General features: G+C 39.8%; 1 long non-coding RNA gene across 3 annotated transcripts; it reads right to left on the bottom strand.

Annotated features, from left to right (window-relative positions):
- Positions 1-1,468: 1,468 nt before the first annotated feature.
- Positions 1,469-6,918, bottom strand: LOC121108534. 3 transcript variants are annotated; one of them, XR_005843074.1, is made up of 4 exons: positions 6,865-6,902; positions 4,972-5,091; positions 4,172-4,314; positions 1,469-1,930 (listed from the first exon to the last, which is right to left on the bottom strand). It is a non-coding gene; the product is annotated as an uncharacterized LOC121108534 (long non-coding RNA). The 3 variants fall into 3 exon arrangements; XR_005843073.1 differs by lacking the exon at positions 1,469-1,930 and adding an exon at positions 2,331-2,480; XR_005843075.1 differs by lacking the exons at positions 1,469-1,930; positions 4,972-5,091 and adding an exon at positions 2,331-2,480 and having other exon boundaries at positions 6,865-6,918.
- Between the last annotated feature and the right edge of the window lie 316 nt (positions 6,919-7,234).

Here is a 7,234-nt window from a genome sequence, read left to right as displayed (position 1 = left end):
AACAGGGAAGTGCTGAGTGCTTCTGCTAATCCAACTGGCTCTGCCTGGGCTCAGCAAGGTTCCAGAGCCTCCAAACCTGCTCAGCAGCCAGATCCTATCCACTTAAAGACTTAAGCAGGCAGGAAAAAATGGTGGATTTTATTACACGTGAACAGTCAGGAATATAATTAAGTAGCTCGCTGAATTAAAGCCTTAATAAGGTGTTTAATTAGTCTTTGGTCAATTCTGGCGCAAAAAAAAAGCACTCTCGGCATGTTGTCTTTCCCATTTTCGCCTGGTCCAGAAACACCACAAGAAAATTTGCAGTAGCGTCACTCGGTTATTTCAAAAAAGTATACTGACTACAGATTAAAACCCATCTGCACACTTAAGGGGTCATTTCTGCAGGAGGCTTGGCACTGTCCTATGCACTGTGGGAAACACACACAGCTCCCCCTATCCCATCCCACCAGAGCAATTTTACCCATCCCTTTTCGCATTCATTGCTGCACAGACACAGCACAGATCAGGTCTCTTTCCATCAAGCCAAAGACACCACTTGATGAAACATGGCTGGCGGGCAGAGCAGCTAGTCTGTTCAAAGTGATTTAAAAAAATCTGGTCCTATCTTTCTTTCTCATTTCAGTGGGAGTGACACCCCACCTTGAGAAGGAATAAACAGCAACCTGCCATTAGAAAAAGGAAAAAAAAAAAAATCTGAGTCCCAGTTAATCTTCTTGTAAGACAACTGTTTGGACATGCAGGTGGCTGAAAATTTGTAAATGTTCTCCATATGTACTGGTACACATGGAGATATCCACTGGTTATGGATTCTTACAGCTTTATTCTTTGTACTTTTATTACAACTATTCCATTTCCCTTCATGTCTGATAGAAACTGTCAGATTTGTTGTTGCTCTGATCTTCTGTCAAATTTCCAGGCAAATAAATCTCATTTTGATTATGTCTGTAAGGTTATGCTTTAGACCAGAGATCTCTTAGAGCTCTGTCTTCAATAAAAAGGGGTAGAAGTGGAACTACTAATTTAGTTTCTCTAAAAGGCATGTATTTTCATGCACATTAAATCCATCTGTTTCTGAAATGTATGCCTTACTTCAATGTGTAATTTGATAAAACCCAAAAGAAAGCCTTGGAGCTTCAAACTTGAATCAGAGTAAGGGAGACAGAGTGAACAAAACCAAGAGCATAATGTGATTGGGAACTTTATAAAAGAAAAAAAAAAGCCACTATATTTTTAGAATGCAAAACCATTAGTAAACCACGCAGAGGATCTTGATATAAACTCTCCATGCATTTTTAAACTTCTAGGAAAACAGAAATTAATCCCACAGGCCTATACTCCAAATACTACTGCTGCAATCAGAAGAAGGCATGGATCTATATTTACAATACAGAATGTTCACCTCCACACTGAGACTTCAGCCCTCTGCTTTAGATATGAAATGTTCATTCTTATGCTATGGCTGCCATTTTTAGATTCATCTTTACCTCGGGGAACTTTTATTTCAATGCGCTTCAGTAACACAGCATATATTTCATGAAATGACAGAAATTTTCAGATTTCCGTAGTGACTTCACACACTCAGGAGTGTCAGCAGATATGACTATACGTACAACATTTCCATGCTGAATGTTAGGATCCCACATCACTGGGGCAGGTTTTTGTGAAAGCTTCAAACACTCCTGCCTTGAAAGCTTTTCCACAGAGCACTGCAATCATTAACCATGACCACAATGGGAGTAGGCAGGATTGTGTTATAGCTCTTGCTGTAAGTTATTCCACAGATGCAACTGGAACCCAAAATGGTTCCATTAAATACAGAAGCCGAAGCTTTAAGCATTGACTTGACTTCACAGACGTTTCTTGGGGTTTCTTCAGCAGAAAGTGGAAGCTTTCTACACAAAATCTTCAAAGTACACCAAACAGGAGCCTGTAATTCACAATTTATATTACTTGAAAGTTATACAGTGGTTTCTTAACTTTTCTATACATGAGGTCATAATTAGGGCTAAAAATCAAAGCTACAACATAATTTTTGCACCATACTTTCTTTGCAGTTAAGGAAAAAAAAAAAAAAAAGAAAGAAAAAACCCTCTCTTATACTTGCTTCACATGCATAGGAAAATAATTCTGAGGATACCCTTAAGTTTCATTCACAGGTCATGTTTGTTCACTCCTTTGCAAAAATATGTGCTGGGAATCAAGATGAATCTAAGCATCTGGGTACTGGGATACGTGTGGTAGGACCTGACAGTGTAAGCCCTTGACATTCTTTGCTCATCAACTACTGTTTGTTTTGTTCTCTTGTGCAGCTTGATACTCATCTGTTTTTCCTGCTTGCTCTTTCACAAGGAACACACTTCTTGCTTTGGAGATCCTTCCAAAGTATCTGCATTCCACTCAGTGTCATCTCCCAGAAGGGACCCTCCTACTGGCACCAGGACACCCGGGCTCTTGAGACTGTTTTGTGTGGCATCTGACTGTTTGTAGGCCAGGCACATGGAAGGGACAAATTTTCTGCAGGTAAACAAACTAGGAGACAAACTAATGCAACCAGATCTTGAAAAGATTGGCAATTATTTACTTGGACAGAAAACTCTCCTAACATTACTCTGAACACAGAGGAAACTTCAAAAGGCAGTTGTCATACATGGCCCATGGGGAGGATCTGGATTTAAAATTGCATTGCCACAGTTACATCAGGGGGACTGGGAAAATAAGCAGCCACATTTGAAAAAATACTTTGATAAATGCCAATCAAAGTGTGCCCTTCACAGATGACACGGTATTCTGTCTCCTGAATCAGGGTAGTCATAGTGTCCCATGTTCCTTTGTCCTGGAATTGTTTCATCACACACAGCATGGATGAATCCTCACTGCAAGTTAGAGTTAGGGTCTTTTGGGTTATGTTATATCCAGATACTGCCTCCAGGGGAAGCAGAGGTTTATAGCTCAGTGACAGGTAACTCTCTGTAGGTTCTTTAGAAGCTGAAATTTTTATCTGGCCTTTTAAACATAAAGTGTGACATTTCTGTGGGTGTTCTCTGTTAGACACTTTAACACATTTCCCACACATTCTGCAAATGCAATTGGATTCTTGTTGCAACCTAGCAATGGATGAAGTAAGGAATCACCAGGACACCATCATTTCCAGAACAGACTGTGGTACCACAAACAGAAAGGTCTACACAGTTACAAGCTTTGGAGTTCCCAGAAGAGACCTATAAATGCAGCAAAAGACTTTCCACCTGTCCCTAGCAAAGGCAGAGGGAGAAAGAAATTATGCTTTCTCTAATTCTTCTAATACATACTTGGTAGCTGTACAACACAAAGAGCCCATTTTATGTCACATTTCCATTACCATTGCAGTTGCTTTGTACCTGATGTTTCCTTAATACCAACACTCAACTCTAGAGAATGTGTGGAAGAAATTATTTAAAACTGTTTTTCTCATGAAAATGTTTTGTTTCTGATCCTCCATTCACATCCATCCTCAGAAGAAAGGTTACCTAACATATTACCTATCCAAATCTAAGCATTAATGACAGAAACAAGAAAAGAAAGGATTTGTCATACTGAAAGATATGTCTTTGTCTAAATGGAAACAAATGGAGGTAAGGCAGTGGAGGCAATGGGGTAAAAAATGAATCACATGTTACACCATGTGCAATGTGCAACATACTAATTTCCCCATACTTCTCCCCCTTCTAAACATTTATACACATACAGACACACACACCATGTAAATCATACTTGGTAACATTAAAATCCCACCATTTCCTCAGGTCAATTCATTTGGAAGATATAATTTTAACTGATAGACTTAATCACATTGAGATGTCATTGGCATAAGATGATGGGAGAACATCACTGGGTTGCAATGAATCCAAGCAAAATTTTTAGTGTTACCACAAGCTCAAAGCACTTGGAGGCAAGTCATTTTGCAAGAGCTTAGCAGCTGATGCCCTACAGTGTTTTTATCCCAAGGAAAAAGAAAACTGAAGTCTTTTTTTCTGGATGCAAAAACTGGATCTCTGAAAGCTCCAAGCCAAAGGTGATTAAAAGAGCCTACAGACTACTTCACTCTTGGAAATCCTGTTTGCAGATAGTTAAATTTTAGTTGTGAAAAATTAGTGTTTACTGTACTTGTGTTGTAAAATATATGTGTTACCTTCAAGAAGTGTGGAAGATTCTTTTAAAATGATTACAGATCTGTTGATTGTAGCATAGAATAATAGAGTGGTTTTGCTTGGAAGGGATCTCTAAAGATCATCTGTTTGATGAACATTTATTATATAGGCATTTCCAGCTTTCCTATAAAAAAAAAGTTAATAGCTTAACCCATGCAGAGAGAAGAACATTTCAGAGAATGGCGTTGTAAAATCTGCTGTTAATACAAATATTTGAAGGGAAAAGTAATCCTATATCAACAGCTGATTCTGGCCCAAGTTCACTTCCTATTAAATATCAGCGACCGCTGAATTGGTAAAACAATTTTGTACCAAGATTCATTACTTGGAAACTGAATAGAAGTGGAGTTATTCATAAAATAAAATAAAATAAAATAAAATAAAATAAAATAAAATAAAATAAAATAAAATAAAAAAGCTGGTTAATCACAGAAGAATCTACTGGAGGATGTCTTTTGGGGCTGGCAACCTACAGGGAGAAGAGGCAGGTTAGCTTCTGGTGATACAGTGTCCTCAAACGCAAAAAGGATCAGGCCAATTATGTGGGCATAACAGGCATGAGAGCTCCTGTCCATGGAAACATGGACTGCTGAACTTCTTTAAAGGAGCCATCATAAAACATTATTCTTCATGAGAAAGTAAAGGACAGCAAACTCCTCTCAATACATTAGAGCTGTTATTCTCAAAAACAAGCTGAGTGTGGGTAATATATTTTGCACTTATTTCTACTCATGCAAAACAAATTTGTCATCTTCATTCTTCATGATGACAGAGTACATACCGACTATAACGCATTGATGTTCTTCTCAGCCTTTGTACGACTGTCTAAAAATGCCGCCATCCAGAAATTTATCATAAATCACAATGAGTCTCTCTGTCAGAGTCCCCAGTTCTAGAGTCTCTGAAAAATCAAGTTTCCACTGCCCCTTCATCTATTCCTAGAAAGTGCTCACTCTCCCAGTTACAGATCAGGCTAGCCAAAGCTTCAAAGAACCACTTCCCCTGCTTTCTCAGCCACCTTTCTCCAGTCCTCAGACACGTGATCAACCAGAGCTTCTTTTCTCCACTTGCAGAGAAATAATGAGTCAGAAAGTAAAAGCTTCACCTCTCAGCCACAGGTGAAATGTGAGTTCTCTAGAGCAAAGACCATCCTGGGTCTACCTAATTTTCCTAAATATCTTCACTTCATCCTCACACTGCTACTGCAGCCCAAGTTACCTTGCCTTGATTATCTCAAAATGCATCATTTATCCTTCAACTTTCACTCCCACTGAAAAAAAAAATAAAAATAAAAAAATAAAAAGAATAAAGAAGAGAAAAGAAGAGAGAGGGGGGAAGGGGAGGGGAGAGGAGGGAAGGGGAGAGGAGAGGAGAGGAGAGGAGAGGAGAGGAGAGGAGAGGAGAGGAGAGGAGAGGAGAGGAGAGGAGAGGAGAGGAGAGGAGAGGAGAGGAGAGGAGAGGAGAGGAGAGGAGAGGAGAGGAGAGGAGAGGAGAGGAGAGGAGAGGAGAGGAGAGGAGAGGAGAGGAGAGGAGAGGAGAGGAGAGGAGAGGAGAGGAGAGGAGAGGAGAGGAGAGGAGAGGAGAGGAGAGGAGAGGAGACGAGAGGAGAGGAGTCTGACAAACATTCTCTTTCATTCAGCCTTTAATTGAAATTGGCTATAAAAAATATTGGCTATTTCAAAATATGCAAATATAGGCAGAGATTTGCTTGCCTTCATATCTTTTCTTTACTCTGAAGAATAAGCCTTTTCCAAGTGCGCAAAATAATTCAAACCATATGATTGCTTTTTTCTCTTTGCCAAAAGTGCAGCCCCCTCCCTCCCCCTCACAGAGAAAAGGAAAAATAGACCTAAAACAAAACAGGCCACGGTTCCTCTATCTTTATCCACTGAGCATTTCTGATCATTCAGGCCTGCTGCTTCTAAACTTTCCCATCACAATCATTTTCTCTCTACGCCCAAATTGGTTGCAAAGTTTTTCCACATCACTTTCATGATGTGAAAGCACACGGATGTGCTTTCCTAGAACAGCCTGCAAAGCAGCATGCCAGGAAGTTACAACTCCAGCACTCCCTCTACACATATAAAGTCTCCTTTTTGGCAATCACATCTTACAAGGATAGGCAGATTCAAACATGGAACAGTCATCACTGTTAGTAGGGATGATTCCCAGGGAAGTTTCTTTCCACAATGCCACAAGCATCCTCTGTGAGCAAGTGGGATCACAGATCCCTCATGCAACTAATGGGACATGTGGGGAACCTCAATAGTAAAGAATAAGTTTTACATCATAGAAAACATCACCCCTGGGGTTGATATATGGGCATGGGAACCCTTTTCAAGAGAAAGATTTACAGCCTCATATTTATGAGAAAGTGTTACATTGCTTTGAATGTATTCCATCTTAAAAGCCATCTAGGAAATGCGCACATTTGGCAGTGTTATTTGCTCTTCCAGTGTTGTAGCAATAAACTCTCACGAACTTGCCATTTAATACAGCATACTCAGTATTCACCTCCTAACAAGCACAGCACCCAAGCATTCCCATGTCCACATACTCACACAGGCTGAACCTTCCAGCCTCACTGTTTTTTTTCCCCCAAGTGGGTCCTTGCTAAGGGAAAAATAAAACCTCCAAGGTAGGGACCATCCTTTTAACTGCATTTCTACAGTACCTGATACAACACAAATGTTCACTGTCAGTGAACTTTGTGATTGCGTAATAAAGGTGTCCAGAACTTTCATCATAAAGAAGACCCCACTTCTTTGAAACGCAATTGGTATTATGAGATAATGATAAAGATTATTGATGTTGAAAAGATGCAGGTGTGGTCTTCTTCCCCTCATGACAAGTGCCAAACTATCATCGAGTGCTGATAAAAATAATTGTTCTCAAACATAAGGCATTCATTGTTTTTAAAACTGAACAGTGTGCTTGTACTGGCTTTACAGGAATGCTGGGAGGATAACAGTGCTGAAATGTTCAGATATCACAATAAAGAGGGCCTTGGAGACGTGTCAGAAAGACAGAGGGTTGCTCAGTAT

The sequence above is a fragment of the Gallus gallus genome, chromosome Z (genome assembly GCF_016699485.2).
Source record: "Gallus gallus isolate bGalGal1 chromosome Z, bGalGal1.mat.broiler.GRCg7b, whole genome shotgun sequence".
In the NCBI taxonomy this organism is placed as follows: Eukaryota; Metazoa; Chordata; class Aves; order Galliformes; family Phasianidae; genus Gallus; species Gallus gallus.
This window is presented reverse-complemented; position numbering and strand designations above follow the sequence as displayed.